The 21,327-nt window shown below is 47.9% G+C and overlaps 1 protein-coding gene and 1 long non-coding RNA gene across 12 annotated transcripts in view; one reads left to right on the top strand and one right to left on the bottom strand.

Moving 5' to 3' along the window:
* Positions 1-6,898, bottom strand: part of CNOT6 (CCR4-NOT transcription complex subunit 6) — an 81,914-nt gene extending 75,016 nt beyond the window's left edge. For 5 of the 8 annotated variants that reach the window (XM_063665407.1, XM_063665411.1, XM_063665410.1 and 2 more), the window contains exon 1: positions 6,771-6,898. The gene's annotated coding sequence lies outside the window, so the exon portion shown is untranslated. Of the gene's footprint in view, positions 1-5,778; positions 5,883-6,150; positions 6,495-6,770 lie in introns of those variants that run through there. The other 3 variants (XM_063665408.1, XM_054486942.2, XM_063665409.1) reach the window with 3 other exon arrangements.
* Positions 6,899-7,153: 255 nt separating this feature from the next.
* The window catches only part of LOC129036061 (uncharacterized), a 36,719-nt gene continuing 22,545 nt past the window's right edge, over positions 7,154-21,327 (top strand). For all 4 annotated transcript variants that reach the window (XR_010126467.1, XR_010126469.1, XR_010126466.1 and 1 more), the window contains exon 1: positions 7,154-7,997. This is a non-coding gene — a long non-coding RNA (uncharacterized LOC129036061). The remainder of the gene's footprint in view (positions 7,998-21,327) is intronic.

Here is a 21,327-nt window from a genome sequence, read left to right as displayed (position 1 = left end):
AATCTATCAAACCCCCAACCGCTCTCTGGTCCAGATATCTGTTAGACATATCCACCTAAGTATCCAGGAGGTATGTCAAACTTAACAGGATCAAAAATCAAACTATTCTACTTTCCTTGTCCAAATCTGTTCTTCTATTTCCCAAGTTAAATCATACCAACAGTCCTCTAAGCTAAACAATTTCTGAATCATACTCAACTCTTTCCTATTTTTATACCTCATGGCTAGTCTGTCCCTAATTCTGGTATCCTGTGCTTTTCTATCCCCTATGCTGATGTACTTGAGCTCTCACAGGAAGTAAATGAACTCTAACTCCTTTAATCCAGCTTCTACATTTTCATTATGTGCCTCCTGAAAAAGTATGTTACATGAACCATTTGCTCACCCATATCCACCTAAACTCTCACTGGATTTCTATCATATACAGGAAATCTCAACACTTTATGAAAAACCCTACAACTATTCACAAGCTGTTTCTGATCACTCTTCCTGTCCCTCTCATCCCTGTGTCTTATGCTCCACAGCCCATGTTGTTCCCAATATGCTGTTCCTTCTCCCTGTCCTACTCAACCTAACAAATCCCTATTCATCCTTTAAAACCCAGCTTAAAGAACTCTGAGATGACTCCCTGTGTTTTCCAAGCAGAATGACTTTCTCCTTCCTTAGCATGCCCAAAATGCTTTGTGCTTTCTTAATTACTATATAACCCGATGAGTACTCTATTGGTTCATTTGTCTTTCTCCACAACACTATAAACCTACTTGGGACAAAAGACTGTAAGCCCCACAAAGGTAGCATGGTACCTGACACATAGATTGTTCAACAAGTATTTTTGAAACTAAGTTATAGTACTATTTAAAAATAGTATTAAACAAGTATAATCAACTATAAAACTTGTTTTGAAAACGTGAATTTGAATTAGCCGGGCGTGATGGCAGGTGCCTGCAGTCCCAGCTACTCAGGAGGCTGAGGCAGGAGAATGGTGTGAACCCGGGAGGCGAAGCTTGCAGTGAGCCTAGATGGCGCCACTGCACTCCAGCCTGGGCGACAGAGCCAGACTCCGTCTCAAAAAAAACAAAAAACAAAAACAAAAAAAAAAACCAAAAAAAGAAGAAAAGAAAAGAAAAAGAAAACGTGAATTTGGCCAGGTGCAGTGGCTCACACCTATAATCCTAGCACTTTGGGAGGCTGAGGCAGGAGGACTGCTTGAGCCCAGGAGTGTGAGACCAAACTGGGCAATGTAGAGAGACCTCATCTCTACCAAAAATAAGAAAAATCAGCCAGGTGTGGCGGCACACACCTGTGATACCAGGTACTCAGGAAGCTCACGTGAACCTGGGAGGTCAAGGCTGCAGCAAGTCATCATCACTCCAGCCTGGGTGACACAGAGTGAGACCCTGTCAAGAAAGAAAAGGAAAAGGAAAAGAAAAAGAAAAAGGAAAAAAAAAGAAAAGGTGAATTTGTTCCAGTGTGATTGATACACAAATTAGAGAACAATTTGAGCACAATCCATATTTCCTGTTTATTTATGTGCTATTTTGTCACATAAACACTAGATGAAGGGAGAAAGCTTGCACCCAGTCAAACTGAACTGTGTAGAAATACATGAAACACACTTCAAACACCTACCAGCTAAGTCAGTTCACTATGGGTTAAGAGCCACACCTATTCGCTTCTGGTGTTACAACCTTCCATCTGATTATAGGTAATTCTTCCACCACTTCACAGTAACTCACCAGCAGCAACCTTTCTGACATCCCTTTCCACAAGCAAACCAGGGCTTTTTCAAAGAAAATGCCACATTTATTACAGTATCTATATATTTCTTAACCAGTCAACGTGTAAAACTGTTCTATCATTTTTACCAGGTTCCTTTTTTAAATGTGTCATTGATAAAGCTTTAGAGTGTTGTACCCCAACCCCATTTGTAAGTCATTTCTACTGCACAATTCTGCAAAGCACTGATTTTTAGGAACCTGTATGTTGCTTTACAGCAGAACTGACTGTAAAAATTAACAGTTGTATGAGAACTTCTTAGACCTTAAGCTAGTCTCACTATTCCAATTCCAATAATTTACTAGAGAGAAAACCGCCTTCCCCCCAAAATTTCACAAAATGTTTACAACCCATATCCTAGCGAACCATCAGGATACTGGTAACTTTTTAAGCTTGGTGGCTTTGATTTCAAGTGGACATAGGGTTGAATTTTCCAGCTTAAGGTCTATAGCCTGCCTAAGCCTAACTCAGAAGGCAAGTATTCTCAACACCTGAACTTTCATGAGTAACATTTTATGACTTTCATTGTTTTGACTGCTTTTAACTTCTTCCAAAACATACTGATATTTTGATTTTAAATGACCCTGTATTATAGAGCAACTGGGCATAGCCCTAAAGTCCCTTAAGGGACCACAGACTCAGGAGACACCATATCCAAGTTAAAAATAGATCCAGGCCAGGCATGGTGGCTCACGCCTGTAATCCCAGCACTTTGGGAGGCCAAGGCGGGCAGATCACTTGAGGTCATCAGGAGTTTGAAGCCAGCCTGGACAACATGGTGAAACCGTGCCTCTACTAAAAATACAAAAAAATTAGTCGGCGTGGTGGCAGGAGCCCGTAATCCCAGCTACTTGGGAGGCTGAAGCAGGAGAATGGCTTGAACCCAGGAGGCGGAGGTTGCAGTGGGCCGAGATCGCGCCACTGCACTCCAAGCGAGCCTTCATCTCAGAAAAAAAGAAAAAAACAGATTCAAAGTCACTAACTCCATACTATCTCAAATATATGCTTGTAGGGCCTCCACTCTATTCTCCACAGGGATGCCAAAGTGATCTCTAAATCACCTTGCTCCTCTGCTAAAAATATTTTGGTTCTCTCTTCTGCTGTAAGATAAAGGTATAAACTTCACTTTTAGCTTAGCAAGCATGGTCCTTCAAAATCTAGACCAGACACACCTTTGCAGGCTCATCTCGAGTCATTCCCACTGTTCCAGTAACACCTTATCACTAGCCTTACCCTAACACTTGACACCTCAGTGCACCCACACTTCCTTCTGTTTGACATGACTCCCTCTCCCCCGTTTGGCAAATTCCTATTAAGTGTTATTTTCTGTAAACTGCCCCCACACCCTCCACAAGTTTAATCATTCTCTATTGTGTTCTTCCACAGCACTCTGTGCACCTATGAAGCCTATACACTACGAGAAGGCAAAATCAGAGTATTATTTGTCTTTGAATTCTCAGTGTTAAAACACTATGACCAGTACATACCTTAACGTGTAACTTGAGTTACCAAGAAAATATAAATGGATGAAGGAGAGGTGAAGGCCAGAGAAGGGTAAAGTGGAGACAGCCTAAATGAGTCCTCATCTTGGATCAAATAACCCCCCACCTCGCTAATTACTTATTCAAGTACCAAAATACAGTACATTCCATTATATTCTAATGCACCCCAGCTATGCATACAGTATATGTTTACAGTTTATTCAGCATTTTTTTTGAGACAGAGTTTCACTCTTTTTGCCCAGGCTGGAGTGCAATGGCGTGCTCTTGGCTCACTGAAGGCTCTGCCTCCCAGGTTCAAGCGATTCTCCTGCCTCAGTCTCCCGAGTAGCTGGGATTACAGGCATGTGCCACTGCGCCTGGCTAATTTTGTATTTTTAGTAGAGACAGGGTTTCTCCATGTTAGTCAGGCTGGTCTCAAACTCCTAACCTCAGGTGATCCGCCCACCTCAGCCTCCCAAAGTGCTGGGATTAAAGGCATGAGCCACCACGCCCAGTCTCAGCAATTCTTAATTTCACATACACAGCGTTTTATTAATCACACTTTGTTATAAAATGACTGTATGAGTAATGAGTATAAAGATATCTACATATCCAACTCTTTGGTTTTTCCAGTAAAACATATATTTTTAGCTGAGCCTATTAGGACTTTTCCAAAGTAATAAATGCTTTCAAGCACAGCTTCCCAAGCCAGTGGACCTTGCATATGGGAATGGGTTCTAAAGGTGCTGAACATACTGATCTCTCACCCCCAACGGCCCAAAGAATACAGCTGTGAGCTGCCTTAACCATTTATTCCAATATGTCTTACATATATTATCCTTTTCTGTTGCACTATGAAAAAGGTTTATCATTTAAAGAATATACGAAGGCAAATATAGGTACTGGAATGTCTAAGCATTCACCAAAATGCATACTTTTTTTGTTGTTGTTTGAGACGGAGTTTCACTCGTCGCCCAGGGTGAAGTGCAGTAGCGCGATCCTGGCTCACTGCAATCTCTGCCTCCCAGGTTCAAGCAATTATCCCACCTCAGCCTACTGAATAGCTGGGATTACAGGCATGCGCCACCACACCTGGCTAATTTTGTATTTTTAGTAGAGACAGGGTTTCACCATATTGGCCAGGCTGGTTTCGAACTCCTGACCTCAGGTGATCCACCCATCTCGGCCTCCGAAAGTGCTGGGATTACAGGCGTTGAGTCACCGCGCCTGGCATAAAATGCATACTTTTAAACTACAGGTACAGTGGGCAAATTCCTACAATGCCTTTACACATTTGTAGTTAGGACCAAGTTCTATAAGCCAACCTTACGTCTGCTCAAAAGAAAAGTTTGAAATTTCCCAATAATTGTAGTTTTACTTTGCCAACAACATTTAAGAAACCTGAAAATACCTACAAATTCAACAGGCATTCAAAAGGAGCCGCTTGGGCTGCATCACCACTATCAAGACACTATGGAAATTACCTAATGATTGACTTTCAGAGAAAATCTTCAGTCTCACAAGAAAATGTCTTTTGTCACCGTTTTTAATAGCTGATCAAGACAAGGTCTCACTACGTTGTGACAGTTATCACAGACTTCATATATTTTATAGTTTTCTGAGACAGGGTTTTGCTGGTCTCAAACACCTGGGCTCAAGCCATCCTCCTTCCTCAGCCTCCCAAAGTGCTGGAATTACACGGTGAGCCACCATGCCTGGCAATTACATAATCTTTTTTGATCATTTCATTAAGCATCTCGTTCACCTACTGAGAAGTGACCTGAAATAACTTCTAACCATTAAAATACCCTCTATCCTCCCAAAAGAACAAACCTCTAGCAATTAGGTCACACACTCATGTGCTCTCACATGCACACAAACCCGGTCCTTTCCCTCCTAATTACAGTATCATGGGCAAGTCACCTCCACCTACAAAGGTCTGTTTTCTCATTAGCAGCTGTTCACATATTTTGTTTAAAGCAAAACACCTGAAGTAGATCACAGATCTAAAGATATTAAGCAATTTTTATTCTAAATTTTACTCTAAAAGTCATCACATTCTAACGACTGTGATGGCCAGGCATGTTGGCTCATGCCTGTAACTGCAGCACTTTGGGAGGCCAAGGAAGGAAGATCGCTTTAGCCCTGGAGTTGGAGACCAGCCTGGGCAACAGAGCAAGACTCTACAAAAAATTAAAAAATTAGCCGTGGTGGTGTCTGCCGGTAGTCCCAGCTAGTCAGGAGGGTGAGGCAAAAGGATCGCTTGAACCCAGGAGGCGAAGGCTGCAGTGAGCTGAGAACCGTGCCACTGCACTCCAGCCTGGGTGACAGAGTGAGATCCTGTCTCAAAAACAATAAATAAATTAAATAAAGACTGTGATAAATGTCTTAACAGCAATTCCCCAAAAAAGCCTTTAAACCCTTTTGATCAATGGCCCACGTCCACTCCTACAGCCTACTAATCTGTGCCGGAGTGGTAAATTCTAGTATATCGTAAAAAATACAAAGTGCTACTACACACCATTTTATTTTTCAGTTATTCATATTCACTCTCTTCCTCTTCAAAGTTAAATTCCCAGATACAAGTAGACAAGAAGATTCAGCACTAATAATGAGACAATCCACCTGGAAAACAGGTAAGTATGGGAACTCAAATTCAAACAGATTATCTAAAACACATCAGCTTAACACAGTAACAACAAATCCAAAGAGGTCAAGCGAGAGGACCATTCACGATGTTGTCAATGGCAATAACAGTTAAAAACAGAAGGCTACAGGTGTTGGTTAGCAGGCTCTTCGGGGAAGGTGAAGGAGGTAAAGAGTCAAAGGAAGTTTCCAAAGAAAATAGCGATTAGTGTTGAAAAACAAAAAGGAGGGATGCAATTTGGGTTACCAGAGAAAACTGCTTCTAGAAACCAGTACAATCTCCGAATCCTTCGCAACACTACAAAATAAGTATCCTGACTGCATGCCAAGTGCTTCTTTAACCTGTAATCCACCCCGTCCTCTCCCTCAAAATCTGCGTTAAACTGAATTTTAAAAACATTTTAGGGGAGGGGGTAAGCAGTTGGCTTCCCGCTTGACAGTAATCGTGGCCACGGAGCGCGAAGTTCCACACTCCACACAGCGCGCCACCCAGAGAGTCGCTTCTCAAAAGTTGCCACCCATCTTGGCCACGAGTCCCGGGACACGGACTCGCCTCCTCCGACGACGGCAGCCGGGACCGGCCGGGATCCAGGGGCCCAGGGCCGGCCCTCTCCCCTCTGCGCGCCGCCGCCGCCGCCGTCAATCAACGCCCCCCTCCCAGGGACTCGGCATGGGGGCGCGGCCCGGGGCGGGGCGGGATCGCAGCGCGTCGAGGGGACCCCCCAACAGCCGCCAGCTTGCGGAGCAGCGGGACCGCTCCCCACCAAACTAAAGTTGCCCGCGACCGAGCCCGGCCGACGGGGGCGGTCCGTGCGCGGCCGGAGAGAGGAGCGGCGCCCCGACCGGGCCTCGGCCGGCTTCGCTCACCTCTCGGGGTGCGCCGCCTTCCTCCGCCGCTGCCGCCTCCTCCTCCCTGTGAGTGCAGCGGGGTCTGACCTGTGGAACCACCATACCAGTCCCGCCCGCTGCTGCAGCGCCGCCACCGCCGCCGCTCCTCTGCCGCCTTAGTCGCTGCTCTTTGTTCCCCCTCCGAGAGCCACTGCTTCAGCTGCCCGCCTCAGCCGCCCCGACGGGCCGCCACTACGCCCTCCCGCCCTCTCGGCCCCCGGCCTCGCCCGCCTCGCTGCGCCCGCCGCTGCCTTCGCCTCCGCGCCGCCGTCGCCGCCGCCACCGACGCCGACGCCTCCTCCTCCGCGCCCCCCTCGTTTTCATTGAAAGCAAACAAGCATCATGGCGGCGGCCGCCGTCCCTCAGCCAGCGAGCGCCCGGACCGCCGCCGGCACGCCAACATCCTGGCCGCTCATTGGCCGCCGTCGCCGGGCACAACCATCCGGCCTTCGGTGCGGGGTTCGCTCCCGGCACGCAGCGGCCCAGGCCCCGCCCCCTTACCCCCGCGCTGGGGAGCGGTGGCCCGGTCCGGCGCGCTGCGGGCCCTGCCTCCCTGCCTGTCGCCCTCCACGCCTTCCTCTTTCCATCCGTCCTTCGTCTCCTTGTATTCCCGCTCTCCTCGCTCCTTTCCTGCCTTGGCACTTCTGTTTTCTCCTCTCCTTAGCGCTCCTCCATTTTTCATCTACTTCTTTTTCCTCCTCGGGTTGCCCACTTTTTTTTTTTCTGAGACGGAGTCTCGCTCTGTCGCCCAGACTGGAGTGCAGTGGTGCGATCTCGGCTCACTGCAAGCTCCTCCCTCCCGGGTTCACGCCATTCTCCTGCCTCAGCCTCCCGAGTAGCCGGGACTACAGGCGCCCGCCACCACGCCCGACTAATTTTTTGTATTTTTAGTAGAGACGGGGTTTCACCGTGTTAGCCAGGATGGTCTCGATCTCCTGATCTCGTGATCCGTCCGCCTCGTCCTCCCAAAGTGCTGGGATTACAGGCGTGAGCCACCGCGCCCGGCCGGGTTGTCCGCTTTTATCTCCTCTTTTCCTTGAGCCTCCTCCCCTTTTTTTCTCCTCTTCCTTTTCCTTAAGCCTTCGCCTGTCAATCACGTCGAAAGACAGGTATTTGACCGGAGCCAGTATCTTGATCTGCCTAAAGAGAAGACATTCAATCGTGAACAGTCGAATATTATTCCTTCCTCAATTATACAGAAAAAGAGTAAGTTAACATACCGCTTCAGTCCATTGATGGTAATTCATTCCATTACATTAATGGACAGTTTTGGTGCTGGGGTCCTAGCCTGGGCAACGGACAGCAGCTGCTGTGCTCCAAGATCAAAAGGTGTTCAGGGCAAACTCTGGTGATTGAAGGTGAGCAGAGAAATGACTGGGCTGATTCATGATGCTTACATCAGGAAATATTAGTTGACTGATGGTCAGGGCACAGAGATGAATCAGACCCCACCCAGCCCTGAGTAAGCTCATAGTCTAGGGGCAAGAATAAAACCCAACAGACTTAATATTGGAGGTATATTGGTCGGGCGCAGTGGCTCACGCCTGTAATCCCAGCGCTTTGGGAGGCCGAGGGAGGTAGATCACCTGAGGTCGGGAGTTGGAAAACAGCCTGACCAACATGGCGAAACCTCGTCCCTACTAAAAGTACAAAAAATTAGTCGGGTCTGGTGGCTTGCACCTGTAATCCCAGCTACTCGGAAGGCTGAGGCAGGCAGGAGAATCGCTTGAACCTGGGAGGCGGAGGTTGTGGTGAGCCGAGATCGCACCATTGCACTCAGGCCTGGGCAACAAGAGCAAAACCCTGTCTCAAAAAAAAAAAAAAAAAAATTCGAGGTATATGCTGAAGAGTATGGCGTGAAGGAAAAGGAAAGCTGCCTCCCCACCTATGTGGCAAACCAGGATAAGCTGCTAACTGCTTCCTGGAAAATCAACCCTGAAGAAATGAGAGTGAGACAGGTTCCAGGAACTAACAGTAGCAACAGACCAAGGCTTCTGCTTCAGTGAAGGCTGTTGAGAGCTGGGGATGTGGGAAACGGGTTGCTGTTGCCTGGGGAGGAGGAGACCTGGCTGGAAGGGCAAGGAAAGGATGAGGGACAAAAGCTGTTTAGAGGTCAAGATGATCCCCCTCTCCCCAGCACGGCCTTGGGATGGTCATTGCTTGGCACTGCCATGACATCAGTAGTGATAGTCCAGGCCTCTAGCACCATAGGACACTGGGCAAAGACAGGGCAGGGCAGAAGCCCAGGAGTCAGGAAGAACACATGTAGACCAGTAAACTGCCTGTGGCCATCCCTCCACAACCTCCTCCTGTACAGCAGGGAGTCATGCAGCCCTGTGCTGTACAGAGCATCCCAGGCATCTCTGGGACAGACACTCTGCAGGGCTTCTCCTCCCTGTGTGAGTGCACTGGCCGTCTGTGCTCCAGCCTGGGTGCCTTTTTGTAATTTGGCCAGAGGCAGCTACTCTCAGCCCGGTGTGGGGACTTAACGCCTGTAATCCCAGCACTTTGGGAGGCCGAGGCGGGCAGATGACTTGAGGCCAGGAGTTCGAGACCAGCCTGGCCAACATGGCAAAACCCCGTCTCTACTAAAAATACAAAAAAAAAAAATTAGCTGGGTGCAGTGGCGGGCATCTGTAATCCCAGCTACTTAGGAGGCTGAAGCATGAGAATCGCTTGAATCCAGGAGGCAGAGGTTGCAGTGAGCTAAGGTTGCGCCACGGCACTCCAGCCTGGGCAACAGAGCAAGACTGTCTCAAAAAAAAAAAACAAAACCCTCAAACAAAACAAAACAAAAAACGGAGCAATTCCCTTGTGACTGGCACGATTGTATGGAGGAGGGGAGGTCTTGTTGCACAAAATCTTGGTAGCATAAAGCGACAGTTTTACTGTATCTCATGATTCTGATGTTCACCCTTGGGGCCTCATGCCTATGCCAAAGGTGGCAGTTGGGTGTTGAATGGCACCTCGGTGCCCCCTAACGAGGCCTCCCTCTGCCGTGTCTCATCCTTCAGCCTTTGTGTGTGGCCCCTCTCTCCAGCAGGAGGTGATCCTGCACTTCTTACATGACAACCAGGGCTCCAAGAGGAAAGCGAAGCTGCCAGGCCTTCTGAAGAAGGCCACTTCATCAATATTCTATTAATTAAAGCAGGCACAAGCCCAAGCCAGATTCAAGAGGGGAGGACATAAGCCGTGGAGGAGTTGCGCGTGCATACAGGGCAGGGTGGACTTATTGGAGGCCTCTGGGGAGACTGGCTGCCAGCAGGAGGGTACAATAGTGGCTCTGCTGTACATGCCCTGTTCTTTCTGCATATCTGAAGAGAACCCCGCAAAATGTCTACTCACCCTTTCAGATCCAGATCAAAGTGCCCCTCATGTTAGGCCAGACCTCCCGTTGCAAGTTATGAAACTCACAACTCAATATTTCTTTGCAAGAAAGAGGGAATTGAATTGAAAGAGGGAATGCTAAACCATTCAGGCATTGTAAGGTGGCATCAAGAATCGATCTCACCTCCCACCCTCCACCCTTTCTCTCTGCTGGCCTCACAAGTGGGAAAGCTGCCACCAACACCTGCAGGCTTAGATTCTACCAGCTTCTCCGCTTAGAGAAGGTGCTTCTTTCCTAATGGTTCCAGCCAGAGACCCAGGGCAGACTCTCACTGGCCTGGCCTGGGCCTTGTTTCTACTGCAGTCAGGCAGTACCAAAGCAGGACCAATCTGGGATTGATATGTGCTAAGCTAGGACAGCATGAATTGGTGGCAGCCAGCACCATCTTCCCCACCCCATGGAGAGATGAGACAGTGGTGAAGATGTGGAGTCTCAGAGCAAGGGCCTGACAACTTGGTTTCAGTAGTTTTTTCCTTTAGCTTGTGACCTATACCAGAACCTATTCCAGGTATACAAACCAATACTTTTTTTTTTTTGCTTAAGCTTGAGTTTGGCTTCTGTAGCTTACAACCAAAATAATTCTAATTTGACCAGTAAATGCGTTGCACAGATGGATGGATGCGTCACCAGAATAGGGTCATCATCCAATGTGCACAGCAAGTCAATACGCCAAGACACCAGGCTGCAGCAGAGGAAGTTTGAATCCTAGGGCCACGGGATGTGGAGACAGGAAGAAACCAAATCTGCCTCCCTGATGAGTTTGGGGCTAGGATTTTCAAGGGTTTTGGAGTGGGCTGAAGAATGGAGATTGCTGGTTTGTCAAGGAGAGCAGGATGAAGCTGTGTTCTCATGCTGATTTGGTTCCTTTGGGCAAGGGTTAGGGGGTCTTCAAACTGGTTGGCATCACCTGTTCAACTGGAATTCAGGATCTGCTTGAGCACTTCTTTTATATTTATTTACTTATATTTTTTTTTTATTTTCTTCCCTGAGACAGAGTCTTGCTGTGTTGCCCAGGCTGGAGCGCAGTGGCACAATCTCGGCTTGTTGCAAGCTCCACCTCCCAGGTTCAAGCAATTCTCCTGCCTCAGTTTCCCGAGTAGCTGGGATTACAGAGGCACACCACCACACCCAGCTAATTTTTGTATTTTTAGTAGAGACAGGGTTTCACCACGTTGGCCAGGCTGGTCTCGAACTCCTGACCTCGTGATTCACCCGCCTCGGCCTCCCAAAATGCTGGGATTACAGGTGTGAGCCACCGCACCTGGGCTGTATTTATTTATTTCACTGTATTTTCGAGACAGGGTCTCACTTTGTCACCCAGGCTGGAATGCAGTGGCATGATCACGGCTCACTGCAGTCTCAACCTTCTTGGGCTCAGGTGATCCTCCCACCTCAGCCTCCGGAGTGGCTGGGACTGCAGGCACACACCACACCCAGTTAATTGTTGTTGTTGAGATAGGGTTTCACTTTGTTGCCCAGGCTGGTCTCCAGCTTCTGCCCTCAAGCAATCTGCCCGCCTCGGCCTCTCAAAGTGCTAGTATTACAGGCATGAGCCACTGTGCCGGGCTGCTTAAGTGATTTTTAAACAGAAGCTTTAGGACTCTTAACGTCAGAAATCCCATCTGTAGTAACAGCGGGGGTGCATAATGGTCAGTGTCTGGAGCTACATGACTTTCTGTTACAAGGAAGTGGGTCTAAGTGCCGCCTGATTAATGCTTAATTACAACTATGTTTCTGTCCGGGATTCCTGTTAACCCTGAGAGGGTGGCCTGAGATGGGTGGTTCCATAATGAAAATGGACACCCACGTGATAGCCATTATTGTTGATGTTGCTGTGGTGTCTGTCACTCAAACATGACTGGAGCATTGGAATTCCAACCCGGGACTGATGGAGACAGAATTAACAATCAAAAGAGAAGCAAAGCAGACAAATTTGGAAAACAGCCTGGCCATGGAGAGTGAAAAAGCGTGTTCAAAAGCAGAAACCAAGGGTGGCCCAGTGGTCTTTCACTAAGATTAGTACAGAGAAAAAGGATCATCAAAAAGAGTGGAGCCGGTCACAGTGGCTCACGCCTGTAATCCCAGCACTTTGGGAGGACGAGGCGGGGTGGATCACCTGAGGTCAGGAGTTCGCGACCAGCCTGGCCAACATGCTGAAACCCCGTCTCTACTAAAAATACAAAAAATTAGCCGGATGTGTTGGCAGTCGCCTATAATCCCAGCTACTTGGGAGGCTGAGGCAGGAGAATCGCTTGAACCCGGGAGACAGGTTGCGGTGAGCCGAGATCGTGCCATTGTACTCCAGCCTGGACAACAAGAGCAAAACTCTGCCTCAAAAAAAAAAAAAAAAAAGAAAAATGGAAGAAAGATCTCTAGGGCATTTTGGAGGTCTTTGAGGCTGCCCTTGCTGTCACAGGCTCTGAGGCCTAGAGGGCCTAGAGGGCAGAAGAGTTTCAGGGGATGGCCCAGTGTTGAGAGGTGGGGACTTTAAGACGTGATTGGGCTGTGAAGACTCTCCCAGGCTGGCAGATCGCTTGAGCTCAGGAGGTTGAGGCCAGCCTGAGCAACATAGCAAAACCCCATCTCTACAAAAAATACAAAAAATGGGCTGGGTTTTGGTAGATATTGCCAAATGGCTCTTTGAAGTCTGTACCAGTTTATATTTCCGCCAGCAGTGTATGAAAGTCTGTTTCCTTTTTTCAAGTCAACTAAAACTCTGTCTCCGACTCTGTTTCTGTCTGTCTCTTACACATACATGAATAAGAGTCTAAGGGAAATAAGTATTTGAATTTCACAGTATGTATATATGAAGGTAAATAATTCCTCAAAGCTTCTCTGACAATGTTCTCAAGGGTAGGTTACCCTGTTGTCTTTAACTGAGGTAAAATCCAGCCCACATGAATGAATGAATTCATTCATGGATTAATTAATGGGTTATCATGGGAGAGGAACTGGTGGCTTTGTAGGAAGAGGAAGACAGACCTGAGCTAGCACTTTCGCACACCCATCCCTGTTGCCGTCTGATGCCCTGTGCTGCTTTGGGACTGCACGGAGTCCCCACCAGCAGGAAGTTCCCACCAGATGTGGCCCCTTGGCCTTGGACTTTTCAGCCTCCAGAACTGTAAGAAATAAATTCCTTTTCCATATAAATTACCCAGTTTAAGATACTCTGTTACAGGCAAAAGAAAACGAATGAAGACAAATGTGGACCATTACTGTATGGGTCCAGCAACTGGATTTGCCAGGCCCCCAGAGATATGCAGTGTCGATTACAGACTGACCACAAGAACCAAAATTCACAGGAGACTGATGAGTGAAGCAGGTCCCAAGGTTTATTTGCAAGAAAAACTTGAACAGCCGTGTGACAAACCCTCTTCTAGTAGGAAAGCACATTCTAGAGGGAAGCAAAGCCATTCAGAGGTTTGGTGAGTCTGAAATACAGACCTGTGGAGCCATTCAGCTCTTAACAGTCTGACACCTCCTCTCTAAAGCTGCAGGCTTGGTGGCCAAAGATCAGCGCTGGTGACAAAAATTTCCCACTGCCATGCAGTGCCAGAGACATGGACACACCCCGGACATATGTCTCCCTTTCTGTGGGCTTGAGGCTTGCAGGCCACAGTTCTCCTTAGATAGGGCCTGGTATCGTAGATGAAGTTTCAGATCCCAATCATATCTTACCCCTATTATCCTTTGTCCCTGAGCCCATTGTATTAGCCTGCAATTGGTTGGAAACCTAACTCAAACAGCTTTAAGAGGGGGACAAAGGAATTAGTTGGCTCAGGTAGCATTAAAAGACCAGGAAGATGGCTGGGCGCAGTGGCTCAAGCCTGTAATCCCAGCACTTTGGGAGGCCGAGGCAGGCAAATCACGAGGTCAGGAGATGGAGACTATCCTGGCTAATACAGTGAAACCCCGTCTCTACTGAAAATACAAAAAAATTAGCTGGGTGTGGTGGCGGGCGCCTGTAGTCCCAGCTACTCGGGAGGCTGAGGCAGGAGAATGGTTTGAACCTAGGAGGCAGAACTTGCAGTGAGCCGAGATCGTGCCACTGCACTCCAGCCTGGGCGACAGAGCAAGACTCCGTCTCACAAAAAAAAAAAAAAAAAGACCAGGAAGAGTCCACTAGCTGCAGGTGTGGCTTGATCTGGGAGCTAATGCCACTCGGTTCTGCTCACCTCCATGGTGACTTTATCATCAGGTGCCATATTCAAGAAAAGGGGTTACCAGCTCCTTCAAGGTTCAAGCCTGGCAGGAAAGAGAACGTCCCCAAAATGGTGGAACAGAGGTCCTAGGCCTGACTCATTTCCATCTCTGAATCAAACACCATGTTCTGGCGTGTGTCATACACCAGTCAGGAAGAAGTCACATGCCCTACTTGTGGAGGCAGATCGTCTTCAGCTGCACTCAAGCATATATGGAAAGAGTTGATGGGGGCCAGGTGCGGGAGGTCATGCCTGTAATCCCAGCACTTGGGGAGGCTGTGGCGGGTGGATCACTTGGTGCCAGGAGTTCAAGACCAGCCTTGCCCACATGGTAAAACCCTGTCTCTACTAAAAATACAAAAAATTAGCCAGGCGTGGTAGTGTATGCTTGTAATCTCAGCTACTTGGGAGGCTGAAGCAGGAGAATCATTGAACCTGGGAGGCAGAGGTTGCAGTGAGTCAAGATCACACCATTGTACTCCAGCCTGGGCAACAAGAGCGAAACTCTGTCTCAAAAAAAAAAAAATTGATGTGGGGTAGTCAGAGGAAAATCAGGGATGCTGTTGCTGTAAGAAAGAGGAATAGAAGCAGCAAGGAAGAAAGAGGCAGAGGCCTGAGGTCCACGTTCTATCAAGCCTCCACCTTCGTGGCACAGGCCTCCTGCCAGCTGCTTCTTTGGGCATCTGTCTCTTCCTGGCCTCACACTGAGTATGTGGCGTCAAGAAGGCGCCTCAAGGCCTCAGAATGCGGGAGACGGAGCTTCCCATGCAGAGTTCAGATGCACTCCCCAAAGACCTTACCTTAGAGAATTGCTGGGAAGGGGAAAAGGCAGCTCATTTGGTTTTGTTTCTGGTTTTGCTTTTTGTTTTCTGTCTCTCTTTTAACTTCTTTTTCCTTATTCTTTAACACAGCATCAAAACTATACTGATGCTTTTTGTTTTTTTTAAGAGGTGGGGTCTTACTCTGCCACCCAGGCTGGAATGCCATGGAATCCGCCCACCTCGGCCTCCCAAAGTGCTGGGATTGCAGGCGTGACCCACCGCGCCTGGCCTGTAGTCATGATTTGTAAAAAGGTAAAACTGGCCAGGCGCGGTGGCTCATGCCTATAATCCCAGCACTTTGGGAGGCTGGGGCAGGCGGATCACCTGAGGTCAGGAGTTCGAGGGCAACATGATAAACCCCGTCTCTACTAAAAATACAAAAATTAGCCGGGCATGGTGGCAGGCACCTGTAGTCCCAGCTACTCGGGAGACTGAGGCAGGAGAATTGCTTGAACCTGGGAGGCATAGGTTGCAGTGAGCCGAGATCGCGCCACTGCACCCTAGCCTGGGCGACAGAGTGAGACTCCGTCTAAAAAAAGAAATAAATAAAATAAAATAAAATGGTAAAACTTAAAAAAGCAGAAAGGCATGAAAAAGGAAGTGAATATCTCATCCCTATCCCTAGTCCAGCCACACTCCCCAGAGACAAGCATTTGAACTGATTACCATGCGCTGAGCTTGAATAACAAACCCGGCACCTTTACTGACTCCTGTGACGAGAAGTCCAGATACAGGCAGCCTTTAGGGCTATTTGACTTACGGCTTAATACGGGTGTCTAAAAGGCCTAGAAACAGGACAAATTTGTTTTTAAACAGCATGTTAAGCACATAAATAATATGCTCTGTATGTCTTTCTTCAACTACTAGACACTGTTTCAGATGAATTAACCTCTAAACCAGTGGGTCCGATTGTCAATCGGGGGAAAAAAAGAACCAAACAAAGCTCTAGGCTGTTTAGACAGTCTGCATTGTATTGATTGTACTCCCCCTGGGAGTTTCTGATGGTCGGGTGTGTGGTGTGAGAGGCGGGGGCACTGGGGCACCACGGAGCTTGGGCCTGAGCGGCTGGAGGGTGGGTCTGTTTGGCTGCAGCGCCTGCCAGGGTGGAGTTTCAGGGAGATGCCCCAAGATGCCAACGCCTGCTGGCAGATTAATCACTGATACTCCCCTGGGAGAAAAACATTTTGAGTTGCCCTGCTGCTTATTATGGGATATGACGTATTGGCCTGAGAGCAGGAGGCTGACCTAGGACAGGATTTTTTTTTTTTTTTTTTTTTTGAGACGGAGTCTCGCTCTGTTGCCCAGGCTGGAGTGCAGTGGCATAGTCTCGGCTCACTGCAAGCTCTGCCTTCCGGGTTCACGCCATTCTCCTGCCTCACAGCCTTCCAAGTAGCTCGGACTACAGGCGCCCACCACCACACCCGGCTAATTTTTTGTATTTTTAGTAGAGAGGTTTGACCTTTGACCGTGTTAGCCAGGATGGTCTCAATCTCTTAACCTCGTGATCTGCCTACCTCGGCCTCCTAAAGTGCTGGGATTACAGGTGTGAGCCACCGTGCCCAGCCTTTTTTGTTTGTTTGTTTTTTTATTATTATTTATTTATTTATTTTAGATGGAGTTTTGCTCTGTTGCCCAGGCTGGAGTGCAGTGGTGCAATCTCAGCTCACTGCAACCTCTGCTGCCTGGGTTCAAGTGATTCTCCCGCCTCAGCCTCCCAAGTAGCTGGGATTACAGGCACACACTACCATACCCAGATAATTTTTTGTATTTTTAGTAGAGACAGGGTTTCGCCATGTTGGCCAGGCTGGTCTTGAACTCCTGACCTCAGATGATTTGCCCGCCTTGGCCTCCCAAAGTGCTGGGATTACAGGTGTGCACCACCATACCCAGCCTGGACAGGCATTTATTATGGATATTAATTACCCTTGGAAAGTTTAGGGCATGGTGACTTTTGTTCCTGGCAGGTTAACACAAGGCTTATTAGGTTTCCAAAAACTGACCTGACTGTCCCCAGGATGCCACAACATGCCAGCTGAGGAGTGGCATTTGTCTCCACGATGCCCAAAGGGGTATTGCGCACTGAACTGGTGGCCCCACATCTGCTCCCCTGCCTCTGCAGGCAGTGGGTTAGTCCAGAACCCCTGTGCGGGGTCTCCAAGAGGAACATCAGCAGAGCTGAAGGCAAAAATCTGAAGAGATGTAGAGGATGTGGGTCCTCCCAGAGATGGAGGGGGCCACAGGGTTTTTATCTAGGAGCCCCGGGACAGGAGTCCCAGGTTTCTTCATGTATAAGTTGATTCATAGGCCACTGCCGGAATTTATTAGGGCTCATTCAGTTTCTACAGTAGAAACTGATTTAAAGTGATTTAAGCAGAAATGGGAATTTATTGGCTCAGGGTAATGCTAGCTGCTCTAATAAACAGATACAAACAAAATCCGTGGGTTGCCACACTCTCAAGTTTATTTCTTGGCTAGCTATCCATTGAGGCGTTCCGATTCAGCAGGTGACTTCCCCTGTGTGATTCAGGGACCCAGGTCCCTTCCTCTTACAGTCCTGTCATCCCCTAGAGCAGGGATTCTTACTCTGGAGTCTGTGGACCACCAAGGAATCTGTGGATAGAATTCAGGCAAAGGGACCTGTGAACTCAATTGAGTAGAAATTTAGCACTGTCATTTTGAGTATAGGTAACAGATCCCAGTGGGATGAGCAATCCCCTTGACCATCACCAGTAGAAGCCCCAGCCAGATACTTTCGTACCCTATCACAGTTGTGGGAAGATCTCCCCACCCCCAGTTCCTTTTTTTGAGATGAAATTCACATAAAATGAACCATTTTAAAGTACACAATTCAGTACTATTTAGTACAGTCACAATGGTGTGCAACCACCACCTCTCTCTAGCTCTAAAACATTTTCATCACCCTAAAAAAGTGTTGGGGTATCCTGAAATACGGGCCACACGTGGTGGCTCACGCCTGAAATCCCAGCACTTTGGGAGGCCGAGGTGGGCGGATCACCTGAGGTCAGGAGATCGAGACCACCTGGCCAACATGGGGAAACCCTGTCTCTACCAAAAATACAAAAATTAGCTGGGTGTGGTGGCAGATGCCTGTAATCCCAGCTACTCTGGAGGCTGAGGCAGGAGGTTGAACCCATGAGGTGGAGATTACAGTGAGCCAAGATCGTGCCACTGCACTGCCTGGCAACAGCGGGAGACTCCATCTCAAAAAAAAAAAATCATTTTCAGTCATTTACTACTTAAATGTGAGAAATATTAGATCTACCAAAAGATTTTATTATTTAATATGGTATTATATGCACAAATATTGTTATAATACTTGAAATAATTTGGTAACTGTATTTCAATATAACTAGTTCCCTTTGCCATCCTGTGTATTTTACTTTATGTTTTTAAAACGATTATTCTGAGTAGAGGTCCATGGGCTTCATCAGACTTCCAGGAGGGGTCATGGCATAAAAAAAAAAAACCCTGGGGAACCCCTGCCCTAGGCTTCGGAGCCCTCTGTATCCAGCTGGTAAAGAGGGAAGAGAATAAGAAAGCTCAAGCACGGCTGGGCGCAGTGGCTGACGCCTGTCATCCCAGCACTTTGGGAGGCCGAGGCGGGCGGATCACCTGAGGTTGGCAGTTCAAGACCAGCCTGGCCAACATGGCGAAACCCCGTCTCTACTAAAAATATAAAAAGTAGCCAGGCATGGTCGGGCGCAGTGGATCACGCCTGTCATCCCAGCACTTTGCGGGGCCGAGGCAGGCAGATCACGAGGTGGGGAGATCAAGACCATCTTGGCTAACACGGTGAAACTCCATCTCAACTAAATAGACAAAAAAATTAGCTGGGCATGGTGGCAGGTGCCTGTAGTCCCAGCTACTAGGCAGGCTGAGGCAGGAGAATGGCGTGAACCTGGAAGGCGGAGCTTGCAGTGAGCCGATATCGCACCGCTGCACTCCAGCCTGGGCAATAGGGCGAGACCACGTCTCAAAAAAAAAAAAAGAAAGCCGAAGTGCTTCCTAACCAGCTCAGCCCAAAGTCACCACATCACTTTGTCTCCCGGCCCATTCGCAAGAACCAGTCATACCTCCCCACCAAAAGCAAAGAAGATTTGGGAAGATTTCCACAAGCCTGGAAATCACTTGCTCAATTCTGTCTGAGCACCTGCTTCCGACAATAAATCTGTACAGTGGAAGAGAGGGCATGGATTTTGTGAACAGACAAACATTTCTGACACAGTCCAAATATCTGATGGCCAGATATCCACATTCACACCTCTTCCAATGAGTAGAACCTACTCTTCCCATACCCAAGGGAGGCCGCACCTATTGCCGCCTCCTCCTCCTGAGCCTGTCTTCCATCCTGCTGCCTGGAGCAGGGAGTTTGCATCTGGGACCATGAGAATGAGGGCCATGGGGTCAGAGTAAGAATGGGAGCTGCAGGAAGGCTGGTGGGGTCCCGAGCATCTTGTGAAGCAGAGATGGCACAGTAGCTGTAGGCTGATGCCGCCAGAATCAAGTGGTGCATGTGTGACAGAAGACAAGGTTGATGCTCTGCCATGCAGAGACTGAGAGCTTCCTGGCCAAAAGTGGACTGAGGGTGTTGGCTTCCAAACCAAGTGGATTTTTTCAAAAATGGCCTCAGATTCATTAAATTGTGAAACTGGATAACAAGCAGAACACAAAAGCGACTAAGTAAAGGACTCGAGTCTTAACATTTAAAAGCTGTGTCCAGATAAGATCTTTGGCAATGAGTGCTTTCTTTTTTTTGTTGAGTTGGAGTTTCGCTCTTGTTACCCAGGCTGGAGTGCAGTGGCGCAATCTTGGCTCACCACAACCTCCACCTCCCAGGTTCAAGCGATTCTCCTGCCTCAGCCTCCTGAGTAGCTGTGAGTACAGGCACGTGCCACCACACCCGGCTAATGTTTGTATTTTTAGTAAAGAAGGGGTTTCACCATATTGGTCAGGCTGGTCTTCAACTACTGACCTCGTGATCCACCCGCCTCGGCTTCCCAGAGTGCTGGGATTACAGGCGTGAGCCACTGCACCCGGCCTATTTTTATTTTTTGTAGAGATGGAGTCTTGCTATGTTGCCCAGGCTGGTCCCAAACTCCTGGGCTCAAGCAAAGATTTGGGGCAAGGTGGTACATATCTGTAACCCTGCTACTCAGGAGCTAAGGCAGGATGATTGCCTGAGCCCAGGAGTTCGAGGCCAGCCTGAGCAACATAGGGAGACCTCGTCTCAAAAAAAAAAAAAAAAAAAATTGAAAGACTGAACACTTAACATAGTAAAGATGTAAATTCTCTCCAAAATTGATCTATAGGTTTACCAAAATTTCTATTAAAATCTCAGCAAGATTTTCTAAATAGGTAAAAGCTTATTCCAAAATTTCTGTGGGAAAGCAGAGGCTCTAGAATAGCCAAACAATATTTAAAAAGAATAAAGTGGGAGTAATCACTCTTGCAGATGCCAAGTCTTTACTATTAGCTACAGTAATTAAAACAGTGTGGTACTGGAAGAGAGGTGAGTCACATTGGTGAGACAGACAGAGAACCCAGAAATAGATTTATACAAATATACCCAATTAAGTTTTTGTTGTTGAGACAGGGTCTCGCTCTGTCGCCCAGGCTGGAGTGCCGTGGCGCGATCTCGGCTCACTGCAAGCTCCACCTCTCGGGTTCACGCCATTCTCCTGCCTCAGCCTCCCGAGTAGCTGGAACTACAGGCGCCCGCCACCATGCTCGGCTAGTTTTTTGTATTTTTAGTAGACGGGGTTTCACTGTGTTAGCCAGGATGATCTCGATCTCCTGACCTTGTGATCCGCCCGCCTCGGACTCCCAAAGTGCTGGGATCACAGATGTGAGCCACCGTGCCGGGCCTACAATTTTTAACTTATAATGGACTTTAGACTTAAATGTAAAATTACAGGACATCTAGAAAAAAAAATAGGAGAAAATCTTCAGGACCCAGTCTAGGCAGAGTTGTTAGACTTGACATCAGAAACGCCATCCATAAAAGGAAACGTCAATTAATTGGACTTCATCAGAATTAACTTTTGCTCAATGGAAGACTGTTAGGAGTATGAAAAGACAAATTATAGACTGGGAGTTGATATTTG

Source organism: Pongo pygmaeus, chromosome 4 (assembly GCF_028885625.2).
Source record: "Pongo pygmaeus isolate AG05252 chromosome 4, NHGRI_mPonPyg2-v2.0_pri, whole genome shotgun sequence".
Taxonomy (NCBI): domain Eukaryota; kingdom Metazoa; phylum Chordata; class Mammalia; order Primates; family Hominidae; genus Pongo; species Pongo pygmaeus.
Note: the sequence above shows the minus strand (reverse complement) of the source record. Positions and strands in the feature narration are given on the sequence as shown.